A 16558-nucleotide genomic window follows, 5' to 3' on the forward strand; every position below is an offset into this window, starting at 1 on the left:
CAAACACACACACATTCTCTCTCTCTCTCTCTCTCTCTCTCACACACACACACACACACACACACACACACACAGTGTTTCTGTAGCCGAGGGCTCTGATATTTCTAAAGATTTGCTTTATTTGTCTGATTCTGATTGGTCACTCCTGTCGCGTTCTCTCTTCCCATTGGTTGCTTCTCTGTCCGTCATCTTCTGCTGCTCGCTCATACGGCGACGGGGCGAAAATGGGGCGTTTCTTCAGGCTGACCCCAACATTCCAGTTCGGGGAGTTCTGCGCTCGACCAACGGGTCAACTGAACCGAACCCGGTAGAACCGGAGCAAGCGAGCGCGATGACGGCGGTGCGCGTGATTCTGGCGCTGATTCTGAGCTTCCTTCAGCTCGGCCGGACCGAACCGCGACCCGGAACACCAGGTACAAGATTGTTCACATCACAGTCACTATCGGCAGTTAGTTTGTCTCAATGTCCAGTCGAACCCAATTCTGTCCTGACTCTGACGGAACTTGATCTGTAGTGATAATGATGGAGAACATTCTGGATCTCCTGCAGGAGCTTCTGTCATCTGGAGTTTGACCAGAGAAGGAAGTTTTTTGTTTTTTATTAGTTAAACTTTATTTGACCAGATTAATTTACCCTGAAAATTAAAATAAATGAATTTCAATCGACAGCATTATTGTCATAATGTTAATTATAATGTTAATATGTCCCTCCTGTTCTTTAAGTGTGTGTTCCTGTGTGACTCTTCCAATAGAAGTCAATGGGGTTTCATCTGTGGAGGTTTAAAAGGCAGACATGTTCAAACTCATGTATTATTAGAGCTGTAAAGTTGTTTAAATAGTCATATTTCAGTGGTTTATATGCATATGGCTGTACAGTGAATATGTTTTATTTTTTATATATATATTTAATCATGGTATTTTTATTTAAAATTAGTAACACTTGTGCGTCAATTTAAAAAAGTTACTCGGAGTTCCTTTGAGGACAAAAATGTCCATGTCAAAAAACTGACATAGTAATATTATATTTTTTACCTAACTACCAAATATTCATACATTTTCAAGATTTAACCCTTTAAATGTCAGTTTGTTTATATAATGCTAATGTTGTTTTTACACACACACACACACACACATGTTGGTCTACCTATCATTATGAGGACTTTCCATAGACATAATGACTTTTATACCGTGCAAACTATAGATTCTATCCTCTAAACCTAACACAACCCCTAAACCTAACCCTCACAGAAAACTTTCTGCATTTTTACATTTTCAATAAAACATTGTTTAGTATGATTAAGCGATTTGAATTATGGGGACACTAGAAATGTCCTCATAAATCACATTTATAGCATAATAACCTTGTGATTACCAGTTTATAACTTACAAAATTGTCCTCGTAAATCACAAAAACGCGCAAACTCTCTCTCACTCACTCACACACACACTTAACGCGCACACACACACACACACACACACACACACACACACACACACTTCTCAACACACACACACACACTCTCTCACACACACGGCACACACACACACACACACACACACACACACACTTCTCACACACACACACACACACACACACACACACACACACACACACTTCTCAACGCACACACACACACACACACACTTCTCAACGCACACACACACACACACACACTTCTCAACGCACACACACACACTTCTCAACACACTCACACACATGTACACACACACAGTCACACACACACACACTATAATACAGTAAACAGTGAATAGGGGAAAAGCTTGTATTTGCTCAATAGGATAAACGTGAGGAAAATGGCGCCATCTGGTGGAAAATGTAAAAAATGTAAATGTTGAATGGCACTGGGATCAAATATTGCAGTTTTAATGGGTTTCAATGGGGACATTTTTGACCTGAAGGTCCCGAGGGAAACTGTTTTGTGTACTCAGTGTGTTATAGATGTGTTATAGATGTATTATAGGAACTGAGGTTGAAATATCAACATTCCCCCCAAAAATACACACATTGGGTAAAATATATGCCGTTGGCATTAACAACCAAAATGATCGAAAAAACACAAATGAAAAACACAAAAATGTCCCGAAGGTCACACAAGGGTTAAATACTCAAGATATGCTTTAACACACACACCCATCCCAAACTCTCAGTCTCCCTCCCACCTTACGCTACCGTGGTCATGCAATAAAGACCTATATATAACTAGAAGTAACCTGGCTAATTACAAGAAGGGAAATACAGATGTTTAAAACATGTGTGCAGACGGGCTGTTGGTGATCACCGCAGCTACAGAACTGACCGACGGCTACATGAGGTTCATGAGGACAATCAGACAGTTCAACTACACCGTTCACCCTCCAGATCTCCTGTGCGGCTCCGTTAGCTCATCTCACATGTGTGTTTGTGTGCAGGTCCTGGGTCTGGGCGAGGAGTGGAGGGGGGGTGATGTGGCCAGGACTGTTGGGGGTGGGCAGAAGGTCCGCTGGCTGAAGCAAGAGCTAGAGAAACACCGTCGTCATGTTCGTAGACAGGTGAGTACACACAAACACTTTCACAACGGAGCGATTCGTGGGACTTCCACCATAAGGGCGTTTGTCCTACACGTGTTTTGACGAGCGCAAACTAAAGTTTTAATGGCGTGCGTGCAGTTATGATGTGATTTTAGCCAGCGGTCCCGGCGAGCTGCGCAGGAAGTTTTCTGGATTTGCTCATTGTGTGGTTTTCTCTGCGGAGGGATTCTGCTGGCCGGACCAAAGACTTGCTTCAAAATACCCGGCGGTGCATAACGGCAAACGCTACCTCAACTCTGGAGGTAAGAGAGAAGAGATTGTGTGAAGCCGCACAACTCATGACCGCTGATGCCGTGTCACTGTGTTTGTGCGTGTAGGTTTTATCGGATACGTTCCTGAGATTTACGGCATTGTGCGGCAGTGGACATACAGAGACGATGATGACCAGCTGTTTTACACACTCATCTACCTGGACCAAGAGCAGAGGGTGTGTGTGTGTGTGTCTATTAGCTGAACTGTTACCTCTAACTGTATTTTTGTATCCCCAATCTGGAACGCCCAAATCCCAATGTGTCTGAGACCATCAATCTGCGCCTCTTATCACGTGACTTGTTGAGCACGTTACCGTGGAGACGTAGCACATAGCTGGTGCAATAGTGAACAAAAAGCACATTTTGGGCTGACTCACGCATACACGCAGTTTGTATTTTCTGTGCTTTTGAATTTGGTATTGAAATAATAATAATAATAATTCTTTGCATTTATATAGCGCTTTTTCTAGGCACTCAAAGCGCTTTACATAGTATAGGGGAATCTCCTCAACCACCACCAGTGTGCAGCATCCACCTGGATGAAATCTAGAGGAACACGATTAATCGGTGCCGATTGTTGCTTTTGAAGCTGTCGTTATCAGCAAATATCTGTGGCGATCGTTGTCGATGTTTTCATCATTACAAAATAAAACATTTTGACATTTTATAAATCAATTTAAAAACTAGCGGCTGATTAATCAGCTGTCGGTCTTTCCCACTATCTTAGTTATCGTATCGGCAAAATCCGCTGCTGTCGACCTCTCTTGAAAACGGTCTTGCTTTCTAAATGGCACATTATGTCTGAAATATTCCCGATTGGAATCTGGAAATGGTGAATTGAATGTTTACATTGAGTTGTGTGGATGTTACGTGACTGTTCATGCTAAACACAGTTTCACTTTTCCAGAGAAAGTTCAACATTACGCTGGACCACAAATCCCACATATTTCAGAACCTTAATGGAGCTATAGGTACACACACACTCATATACACACTCACACACACACACACACACACTCACACACACATATACACACACACACACACACACACAAAGATCCCCCATTTAGCCTGAACAGACTGTAGGGGCAAGTGCTGTTAGCGAGCACCTCTGAAGGCCGGAACGGTTCACGAGGGGGTGGGTGGCCAGCACCACGCCCGACCGCCTTTGTCTCCACAGTGGCGATGTTTTACACACCGCACCAGGTACTCATTTTAGGCTGAGTCGACCTAGGGGAGGCCCGGGACCGGTTCAGATAATCGTCACTGGTGTTAGCCATGAGCGGGAATCGAACTCGGGTCGCCAGGTTCATAGCGCAGCACGCTAACTGCTACACTACCGCTCCCCACACACTCATATACACACACTCACACAAACACACACACACACTCATATACACACACACACTCATACATACACACTCATATACACACACACACTCATATATACACACACTCACTCACTCATATATACACACACACATTCACACACACAGACACACACTCACACTCATATACACACACTCATATACACACACTCTCTCACACACACACACTCACACACACAGTTTTGAGTGTTGCTCTTTGTGTAATGTATGTGTGTTTTTCCAGATGAAGTGGTCATGAAGTTTGAGAAATCTCGAGTCCGGGCTCGGAACGTGGCCTATGACACACTTCCTGTCATTATCCACGGCAATGGGCCGGCAAAGGTAACGTAACCGTGCTGCACAGTAATCCCTGTGTTAAGTGTAACCCCTCGTTCATTAAGCAGATGTTCACATGTCTCGTGTAGCTGCACCTGAATTATCTGGGTAATTACGTGCCGACGGCGTGGACATATGAGCACGGCTGTGGAATCTGTGATGAGGGACTTCTCGATATGAATCCGCTGTCTGTGAGTGTCCTGCTACTCAGAACTAACATAAAACATATCATGTAATGGAAATGTATTGTGTAATATTATTGTGTATTTTTTGTAGTTGTAATGTTGTGTGTTTTTGTGTAGGATGAGGAGATGCCGCTGGTCCATATCGCTGTATTTATCGAGCAGCCGACTCCATTTCTAGAAGAATTTCTGGAGAGACTCGCAATACTGAACTACCCATACGCACGCTTACGACTCTTCATACACAACAATGTACACACACACACACACACACACGTGCTTGACTCCATACATAACAATGTTAGTAGCACAATGGTGTGCTCTGTAGACACATGTAGTTCTACACATGGTAATTTCAAGCTAAATGCAGTACGTGTCCACAAATGTGATTGAGAAACACGGTGACATGTACAGGCATGCACTTACGATAATCTTCAAGCAGCCCGACTCCTCATGCACGTGTGTGTGTGTGCGCGTGTGTGTGCAGGTGGTCTATCACGAGCAGCATGCGCAGCGGTTCTGGACACTTCATCGCTCACTGTTCCCCATGGCGAAAATAATTGGACCGGAGGAAAACCTTCGGCAGGACCAGGCCAGAACCATGGCAGTGTAAACAAATGCACAACATTCTCTTTCAATCTTATGTTTATGCTGAATTCACTGTATGAATCGGTCTTTCCCATGATTCTGGCACGGTTTGTGTGTGTTTTTCAGGGAGGTGTGTAAGAAGGATGTGACCTGTGATTATTTCTTCAGTATAGACTCGGACGTTGCACTGACTAATCTAGATGTTTTACAAATTCTCATTGAAGAGAACAAGTGAGTGAACGGCAAACCAATCACAGCACATGATTCTATAGTGTAAACATTTCACTTTGTACAGGAGTGATACAGGAATACATCAGGAGTGATAGGAGAATGGATCTGGAGTGATAGGAGAATGGATCTGGAGTGATAGGAGAATGGATCTGGAGTGATAGAAGAATGGATCAGGAGTGATAGGAGAATGGATCAGGAGTGATAGGAGAATGGATCAGGAGTGATACAGGAATATATCAGGAGTGATACAGAGAATAGATCAGGAGTGATAGGAGAATGGATCAGGAGTGATAGGAAAATGGATCAGGAGTGATAGGAGAATGGATCTGGAGCGATACAGGAATGGATCGGGAGTGATAGGAGAATGGCTCGGGAGTGATAGGAGAATGGATCGGGAGTGATAGGAGAATGGATCGGGAGTGATAGAAGAATGGATCTGGAGTGATAGAAGAATGGATCTGGAGTGATACAGGAATGGATCTGGAGTGATACAGGAATGGATCAGGAGTGATACAGGAATACATCAGGAGTGATAGGAGAATGGATCAGGAGTGATAGGAGAATGGATCAGGAGTGATAGGAGAATGGATCAGGAGTGATAGGAGAATGGATCAGGAGTGATACAGGTGAAACTCGAAAAATTAGAATATTGTGCAAAAGTTCATTAATTTCAGTAATTCAACTTAAAAGGTGAAACTAATATATTATATAGACTCATTACAAGCAAAGTAAGATATTTCAAGCCTTTATTTGATATAATTTTGATGATTATGGCTTACAGCTTATGAAAACCCCAAATTCAGAATCTCAGAAAATTAGAATATTACATGAAATCAATAAAAAAAAGGATTTTAAATACAGAAATGTCGGCCCTCTGAAAAGTATAATCATGCATATGTACTCAGTACTTGGTTTGGGCCCCTTTTGCATTAATTACTGCCTCAATGCGGCATGGCATGGATGCTATCAGCCTGTGGCACTGCTGAGGTGTTATGGAAGACCAAGATGCTTCAATAGCGGCCTTCAGCTCTTCTACATTGTTTGGTCTCATGTGTCTCATCTTTCTCTTGCAATGCCCCATAGATTCTCTATGGGGTTCAGGTCAGGCGAGTTTGCTGGCCAATCAAGCACAGTAATACCATGGTCATTGAACCAGGTTTTGGTACTTTTGGCAGTGTGGGCAGGTGCCAAGTCCTGCTGGAAAATGAAGTCAGCATCTCCATAAAGCTTGTCTGCTGAAGGAAGCATGTAGTGCTCTAAAATGTCCCGGTAGACGGCTGCGTTGACACAGGACTTAATAAAGCACAGTGGACCAACACCAGCCGATGACATGGCTTCCCAAACCAACACAGACTGTGGAAACTTCACACTGGACTTCAAGCATCTTGGATTGTGTGCCTCTCCATTCTTCCTCCAGACTCTGGGACCTTGGTTTCCAAATGAGATGCAAAATTTGCTCTCATCAGAAAAGAGGACTTTGGACCACTGAGCAACAGACCAGTTCTTTTTTTCTTTAGCCCAGGTAAGACGTTTGACATTTGAAGCCCATGTCCAAGACCCGTCTGTGTGTGGTGGCTCTTGATGCAGTAACTCCAGCCTCAGTCCACTCCTTGTGAAGCTCCCCACACATTTGAATGGCCTTTTCCTGACAATCCTCTCCAGGCTACGGTCATCCCTGCTGCTTGTGCACCTTTTTCTTCCACACTTTTCCCTTCCACTTAACTTTCTATTAATGTGCTTTGATACAGCACTTTGAGAACATACAACTTCTTTTGCAATTACCTTTTGAGGCTTTCCCTCCTTGTGGAGGGTGTCAATGATGGTTTTCTGCACAACTGTCAGGTCAGCAGTCTTCCCCATGATTGTGAATTCAACTGAACCAGACTGAGAGACCATTTAAAGGCTCAGGAACCCTTTGCAGGTGTTTAGCTGATTAGAGTGTGACACTTTGAGCCTACAATACTGAACCTTTTCACAATATTCTAATTTTCTGAAATTCTGAATTTGGGGTTTTCATAAGCTGTAAGCCATAATCATCAAAATTATATCAAATAAAGGCTTGAAATATCTTTGCTTGTAATGAGTCTATATAATATATTAGTTTCACCTTTTTAGTTGAATTACTGAAATTAATGAACTTTTGCACGATATTCTAAATTTTCGAGTTTCACCTGTAGAAGAATGGATCTGGAGTGATAGAAGAATGGATCTGACATTTGGATCTGGAGTGATAGAAGAATGGATCGGGAGTGATAGAAGAATGGATCAGGAGTGATAGGAGAATGGATCTGGAGTGAAAGGAGAATGGATCTGGAGTGATAGGAGAATGGATCTGGAGTGATAGGAGAATGGATCAGGAGTGATAGGAGAATGGATCTGGAGTGATAGGAGAATGGATCAGGAGTGATAGAGGAATGGATCTGGAGTGATAGGAGAACGGATCAGGAGTAATACATATTTGTGACCATGAGGCAGGAGTCCAGGGAAATAGAAGCATTATGAACCCCTGTAATTTCCACGAGATAATCCACAACAGAACAGTGGCAAGACAGCAGCAATCCAGTAAGGTAGAAATGGAGCCTGGATGGGCTTCCAGTCTGTTAACCTTCCAATCCTGTTTGGTGAGTGGAGGTCAGCCTTTGTCACCAGAGTGTTACGGTGTCCGTTTTTTAAATCAGGAATGAAATGGCATAGAATTAGATTGTTCTCTCAGTGGTCTCATATTTTAAACGTGGCTGGAAATCATGTGTCCTCTTTGTGTGTTTGTGTGTGTCAGGGGTGTGATAGCGCCCATGTTGTCCCGTCACGGGAAGCTCTGGTCAAACTTCTGGGGTGCTTTGAGTCCTGAGGGCTTTTATTCCCGATATGAAGATTACATCGACATCGTGCAGAGAAAACGAGTGTGAGTATATTCTCCATGTATGTTTATGAATGTGTCGAGTGTGTGTAAATCTTACGTGTCTCTCTCTCTCTCTGTGTTGCAGTGGTCTGTGGAATGTCCCGTACATCACTCAGGTGTATCTGATTCGTGGAGAGACGCTGCGCACGCGTCTGGCTGCGGTTTCTCTCTATCAGCAGGAGGGAAAAGATCCCGACATGACGTTCTGTAAGAGCGTCCGCGAGCAGGTGGGAGCATTTTATATATATATATATATCAACCCCAATCATAATTATCATATTGTGCTTTCGGTTAATCATCCCGAGTGTTTGTGTGTGTTCATGTTTGTATCAAACAGAGATGAGTTTGGTCGTCTGGTCTCCTCCAGTAACTATAACATCAGTCGTCTGTATCCAGACATGTGGCAGATATTTGACAACCCAGCGGTGAGTCTCTCACTGCCATTGAACACGTAAACACCTGAACTAACACTAACCTGTGTCTGTGTGTGTTTCAGGACTGGAGGGAGAAATATATCCATGAGAACTATTCCAGGATTTTTGATGATGATGATGATGTTCAACAGGTGAGATGAGTTTGAGCAGGTGTAATAGTGATGATTAGCTTAAAGTTGGGGGGTCTGGGTATCTCAGTGAGTATTGATGCTGACTATCACACCTGGAGTCGCGAGTTTGAATCCAGGGCGTGCTGAGTGACTCCAGTCAGGTCTCCTTGGCAACCAAATTGGGCCGGTTGCTAGGGAGGGTAGAGTCACATGGGGTAACCTCCTCGTGGTCGCTATAATGTGGTTCTCGCTCTCGGTGGGGCGTGTGGTGAGTTGTGCGTGGATGCCGCGGAGAATAGCGTGAAGCATCCACATGCGCTACGACTCCATGGTAACGCACTCAAGTCACGTGATAAGATACGCGGATTGATGGTGTCAGACACGGAGACAACTGAGATTCGTCCTCCGCCACCCGGATTGAGGCGAGTCACTACACCACCACGAGGACTTAGAGCACATTGGGAAATGATTACACAGTTAAAGTGTGTGTCTCTGTATGTGTGTGTCAGCCGTGTCCAGATGTGTACTGGTTTCCTGCATTCTCTGACAGAATGTGCGACGAGCTCGTTGAAACAATGGAGCATTTCGGCCAGTGGTCAGGGGTAAAAAACACGGTCAGTCACCTCACCGTGTGTGTGTGTTTACTTGTGTTTGACAGTAGCTCACCTGTCGGTCTCTCTCTCTCTCAGGACAAACGGTTGGCAGGTGGTTATGAGAATGTCCCAGCAGTAGATATTCACATGAATCAGATTTCTCAAAGATTACATCGTTCCTGTTACTGAAAAACTCTACCCAGGATACTCTCCAAAGGTGACTCAAAGGTGCACATAAAAACACACCTTTAGGCCGTTTACACCTGGTAATAAGATTTGTTTGAAACGTTTTGAACGTTTAAAGAGGGTGTAAACGGGTCCAAACGTTTTGAGACTTGTCCATGTTAACCACATTCAGAGGTGTCTGAACACCAGTAACCTCATGGTGCTTATAGTGTTAACGCTTATGCTCAAACAGCAGTGAAGCCCCGCCTACACTTAATAAATCACTTTAAGAAAGTTAATGCTGCTGATGTTGAAATTGTGGTGCTGTTGTTCCGGTTATTGGTAACCTGGACTAGTTTATTAGTTATATTTGTTTGTATATAAGTAACAATTATTTTGTGTTGCAGGCTCAGGCCGTGATGAACTTTGTGGTCTGTTATCGTCCTGATGAGCAGCCGTCACTCCGCCCACATCACGACTCCTCCACATTCACCATTAACATCGCTCTCAACAGCAAAGGCAACTATTACCAGGTCTCTCACACACACACACACACTGCAGACGAAAGTAGACATTCAGGTTTGTTTGAGTGAGTTGTTTGTTTTTTCAATGTGTACGTGTGTGTGTGTGTGTGTGTGTGTGTGTGTGTGTGTGTGTATCAGGGGGGAGGCTGCAAGTTTCTGCGTTACGACTGTACGGTGGAGTCTCCAAGGAAGGGCTGGTCGTTTATGCATCCCGGCCTTTTGACGCATTATCACGAGGGGCTGCCCACAACCAGAGGAACACGATACATCATGGTGTCATTTGTTGACCCTTGAAAGCCTTGTGTGTGCATGCGTGTGCGTGCGTGAGAGTGTGTGCGTGTGTGCGTGTGTTTGTGCATTTACTCTGTAAATTAAATATCAGATGTTAATGTTGTACATATTGTTACAGATGGACTTCGTCAAATTCACTCTTTTTAAGGATTTTTATATCTGGACTATTTTTACTTGATTTTATACAATAATATAATCACAGGTTTTTATAAGCATTAGTCCTGAAATAACTTTAGTACTCTTAACATTTTTACAAATCGCTTTTAATTATTTGTTGCTTTGTGTAAATAAATAAAGTGAGAATCTGAACTCTGTTACTGTTATAAATCTCTGCAGGGTTACAGGAAAATCTCGCTCCAGCACGACTGAAAACCACTTTATATTCATGTCATCTGTAAATACTGAGCCAGCCTATTGCAATGATGAAACATTAAATAAATGCTTCTCTGCATCACAGCTGCCGTGTGGAAGGAATCGGATAGTGTCCGTTGTCCGTTAGTCATGTTTGACACATTGTTAAAAACTGTTACATTTATGGTAAAATACCGCACGTCTTTTTGATCCCTTACTGTTGACATTATTCACTTTAATATATGTTGTTCATCACCGTAGTAACTACAGAACTATATCAAATATAACAGAACAGCGATATTGAAATATTATATAAATACTGCCCTGGGTTACGCTTACGGGTGAAGCAGACTCCAGCTGGCTGAATGATTTTTGTACTTATTCTTTCTTGTTAATAAATAACATTTTTACCTTGAAAACTTGACTTTGTCTCCTCAAAAAAGAACACGACAGAATTTGGTGACCCCGACGTGATGCGCAGTGATTGAAAACGACACCAGGACGCGGTGGCTGATTGATACCCATACATGGGCCCATTTAAAAAGGTGACCAGAGCCTGTTAAATCAAAATCTGCATAGTTTAGACAAAGACCTGGGAGGCCTGTTTGGAACAGTGGAGCCAGGACCGGATTACAGGTGGAGTGTCTGAAGAGTCCCGGGACGCTGAGTTTCCGTCTCCTTGAACGCACTTAGCAATAAAATAGATTAAATTGGTAGGGACATTGTGTTTTTGCGGTTGAAGAGTGAGTGGAACGCTCACTAAGCGTGTGTTTTCAACTTGGGGTGTCTCTGTCACAATAAATCCCGAGAGTGGTAACCTAACGGTGCAATCAAACTCAAGGGTTGCGACAGATTGAGTCAGTTGCTCGGGTGTACTCTACTGTTTGACGGGGAGGGAATATACAGGTCACTCAAATACTGTGAATCTGGGGACACCAGATAGAAGTTACCTTCTGGCTCCTCCCATATTATCTGAGGAAGGGACCATAATTAGCGAGATTTTTCTCACAACTGATACAAAAAAAACCCTGCAAACTCACTTAGACTGAGTTCCCCGGCTGAATTATGATTGTATAGAAGTTACTAATACTGCAGGAGGAAATCCGGAGACAAAGAAGACTGAAAATGATGTGATTGATCTGATATATCCTCCTGCACTCATTACTGCTGTATACCCATCAATGCCCGTGTCTAAATTAACGCCGTCAGTGGGGTTCAATGGCCGTGTCTAAATTAATGCCGTCAGTGGGGTTCAATGCCTGTGTCTAAATTAACGCCATCAGTGGGGTTCAATGCCCGTGTCTAAATTAATGCCATCAGTGGGGTTCAATGCCCGTGTCTAAATTAATGCCGTCAGTGTAGTTCAATGCCCGTGTCTAAATTAACGGCATCAATGGGGCTCAATGCCCGTGTCTAAATTAACCCCATCAGTGGGGTTCAATGCCCGTGTCTAAATTAATGCCGTCAGTGAGTTTCAATGCCCGTGTCTAAATTAACGCCATCAGTGGGGTTCAATGCCCGTGTCTAAATTAATGCCGTCAGTGAGATTCAATGCCCGTGTCTAAATTAACGCCATCAGTGGGGTTCAATGCCCGTGTCTAAATTAATGCCATCAATGGGGTTCAATGCCCGTGTCTAAATTAACGCGATCAATGGGGTTCAATGCCCGTGTCTAAATTAATGCCGTCAGTGGGGTTCAATGCCCGTGTCTAAATTAATGCCGTCAGTGGGGTTCAATGCCCGTGTCTAATTTAACGGCATCAGTGGGGTTCAATGCCCGTGTCTAAATTAATGCCGTCAGGGGGGTTCAATGCCCGTGTCTAAATTAATGCCATAAGTGGGGTTGAATGCCCGTGTCTAAATTAATGCCATAAGTGGGGTTGAATGCCCGTGTCTAAATTAACGCCATCAGTGGGGTTCAATGCCCGTGTCTAAATTAACGCCGTCAGTGGGGTTCAATGCCCGTGTCTAAATTAATGCCATAAGTGGGGTTCAATGCCCGTGTCTAAATTAACGCCGTCAGTGGGGTTCAATGCCCATTTCTAAATTAACGCCATCAATGGGGTTCAATGCCCGTGTCTAAATCAATGCCATCAGTGGGGTTCAATGCCCGTGTCTAAATTAATGCCGTCAATGGGGTTCAATGCCCATGTTTAAATTAATGCCATCAGTGGGGTTCAATGCCCGTGTCTAAATTAACGGCATCAGTGGGGTTCAATGCCCGTGTCTAAATTAATGCCGTCAATGGGGTTCAATGCCCGTGTCTAAATTAACGGCATCAATGGGGTTCAATGCCTGTGTACAGAATAATACAGATAAGACAAGTGTGCCACACAAGCCCTCAAAAGTGAAGCCAAAACGTCTCGATCGCCCCCCGGTGACTGGTGCTACTATAGGTCATAAACGCTGCCGCCTCATGTTATTCAACGGGACGTGAGACCAACTAAACAATTAAATTACACTTCACATATCTTTTTTCCAAAGATAGAAACTACAGTAAATGACAGAAACTATCACGTTGATGTCATTTCAAGTGTTTGTTTTACATTTTACATTTATGCATTTGGCAGACGCTTTAATCCAAAGTGACTTACAGTGCACTTATTACAGGGACAATCCCCGGAGCAACCTGGAGTTAAGTGTCTTACTCAAGGACACAATGGTGGTGATTGTGGGGATCAAACCAGCGACCATCTGATTAACAGCCCTGTGCTTTAGCCACTATGCCACCACCACTTTCAAAATAAGTTTGTTTTTAGTTATTTGATGCTATAAAAATGGTGCTGTGACATCATGATTGACAGCTGTGATTGACAGGTTCTCTGAGCTAAGTAGTCACTGAAGCACCAACTGACTTTTTTTCGGGATCTTCGGAGGACTGAGGAGATTGGAGCTTTAAATTTAATATCTAAATTTCTATAATTAATTATTTCACACCGTCATAAGTCAAAAGGGGCGTGTGCTTGCGATTGATTCAGCGAGAGGGAGGGCGGGGCCTTGATTTCGCGGCTTTACTTCCTGCTCACTACTGCGCAGGACTGGTCCCGAAATCGCAACTGCGCAGACTCAAGTCCCAAGATGTCAGCGCCATATCGGGACACTGGCGGCTTCAGTTCTCACCAATGGAGAAGAGCGAAGGGGCGTCGGCCATCTTTTGTAGATGTTCCATTGGCTGTGTCGGTTCTCTGGTGATCCTCCCTGAAAAAGAAAATATCTGTTTACTGATACCAAATTATTACGGATTGAGGACTGAGCGGTATCAAGACCAGTGGCAAGGACCTCACCGCACTAGAAACATGAATAAGAAGGTTTGAAAGGGGTTTAAGGAAGTGGGTGAATGCTCTTAGCTTTACTAAAATAACTTATCACAGTATTAAATGCCAAGTATTCTGTCATTTCTGAATTTCAGATTGGGTACAAAGTTAAAAAGGAAAAAGTGGCACGAAGAACAGTTGCCTTCCTGGCAAACATATTGTCACATGGTAAAAACAAACATTTCAGCAAATGTTGGAACCATGTACCAAACTATGTGGAATTAACACAACCCCTGAGGGATATGATGACTGCTACCCTTTCATAGACAACAGAAGCTGACGGGCAACATTGCCACAAGCGACACACCTCAGTACATAAGATTATTATTATCATCATAGTAAACACCTTGCATGGACTGCTGACATACCTAAACTCAGCAGCCTTCACATTTTCAACAGTAAGACAACTAAAGATCGCTGAAATGTTGAAACACCTACACCGCCACAGGGCTAAACATGTCAACAGGAGTTAACTCTGAAGGACAAGAGCCACATGACTGTGAATTCAGGGTAGCAAAATATGTGAAGATAACAATGGAACTACACACAGAAGCCCTGGAGAAACCAGACTGTACAGTCCTATTGTTAGGGAATCATGGGAATGTGGCCTATCTATATATCTACACGACTCTGCCTATGGAGCAGTACATGTTGATGGGCCACAGTGGATGAGGAGAGGATTCATGAGCACATAAAGACCCCTGTGAAGCACGCTGAACACTTAAATCACTACTCAGAGCCGTACTCAAGCCAAAAGAGCTGAGAAACGCAGAGGGACCCCAGGAACAAAATAACAGTTTCTCAACTTTTGAGGGAACCTGGTCCTCATTTCCACGTATGTGGACGTCATGTTTATGAACGCGCTGACGAGCGATAAATGAACGGATTATTTAAAGCGGCACATCAAACGAAACTAGAGACGCTTGTCTTTACAACCAAACTGGTTTCAATCAGAAAACTTAAAGAGGTTTCTTCCCAGAGGCACTCGTGTTGGTGCGGCGCCTGTAGAAGCGCTTCGTATTCAGCCGGTTTGAATTCATTTCAAGTATGTGTTTCAGTGAAGACAAAATACAACATGCACACATGTGGACGCGGAGTCACACGACATGTTAAAAACACAATCATTAGGCCGCAAATGGGGACATTTATTTGAAAATAATACCATGTGGTGGACAGACAGATTTAGGCTGTTCATTCGTTTTAGGTGCCAGATGAATATTTGTAATATTTTGGGGATATATACAGAACTGTCTGAAGATGGTTATTTATATCTTCAGCTTTAGTGTGTTAATGGGAAATATAAACGTTAGACTTACAAACATGACTTTTACAAATATATAAGATTAGAACAGAAGAACAGGGAGCCCTGCAACAGATGGCACTGCCCCCACAGTGCCCGCACACTGCCCACTGAACAAGGGGTCAGTGAGATTATATAAAGAGACAGAAGAACTGTTTAATATTAAGATTGCATTATTGAACAGACGTTATTTAATATAGACTGATTCTTGAGATAAGGGACGAGTCACGCTTACTAACGTCATCTTAATGTTAAAATGAATTCATAAATATGTCATGAAAAACTGTCAAAGTTGAGTCCGGACTTGGCGTCACTCTGTCAGATGTTATTATAATGCTGAATAAATCAGACAATGTCATCTATAACTAATCTATAATCTATATATAATCTATAACGCCTTTACCGCGTCCTGCTCATGGATGCAGCAGTAGGACTCGTGGTGCGGTAAGATTTGTGTTTTATATTGAAACAATGTTTCAGTTTCCGCCGTTCCCATTAATGATCATTGCTGTTAAGAATACTGATGTGTTGACACACAAAAGTAATTTCAGACCCTTACCCAAAGCTTCCTGTTGAAATGAGTTGCAACACTCTGAACAAACACACAAGTTGCTTTTTTCTTTATCGTAAGACGATAACATGTTTTATTACTGTGTTTCCTGTCTGACTTCAATGAGTTGAGCAACAGCTTCAAGTTCACAGAAAAATTCTGATCAACCAGAAAAACCTCCTGAAACTCAGAGCAGCTGAATCTCCATCTCACGGATTCTCTTAAAATTACACATTCATCATAAAACATATACATTTGACCTCTGATCAGGTATGGTCGCTCCTGGCAACACCAGTTCAATCTCATTAAATCTGCAGCAATATACCTGATGAGTCACTCCTGAAGAAATGTGTGAAATTCATCTGCAAACATTGAGTTTCAGGATCTTATGACATTTTGTGCTCCTTTACATGCGTCAATGAGGTATTACAGGTGAGGGGTGGGGTCTCGCACAGGTGTGTGTGCATCACTCACACACTCATCT

The 16558-nt window shown here is 43.1% G+C and overlaps 1 pseudogene; it reads left to right on the forward strand.

Moving 5' to 3' along the window:
- Positions 1–1612: 1612 nt before the first annotated feature.
- On the forward strand, positions 1613–10915 carry LOC127625547 (multifunctional procollagen lysine hydroxylase and glycosyltransferase LH3-like; annotated as a pseudogene).
- The last annotated feature ends 5643 nt before the right edge of the window (positions 10916–16558 follow it).

The sequence above is a fragment of the Xyrauchen texanus genome, chromosome 31 (genome assembly GCF_025860055.1).
Source record: "Xyrauchen texanus isolate HMW12.3.18 chromosome 31, RBS_HiC_50CHRs, whole genome shotgun sequence".
NCBI classification, from domain to species: Eukaryota; Metazoa; Chordata; class Actinopteri; order Cypriniformes; family Catostomidae; genus Xyrauchen; species Xyrauchen texanus.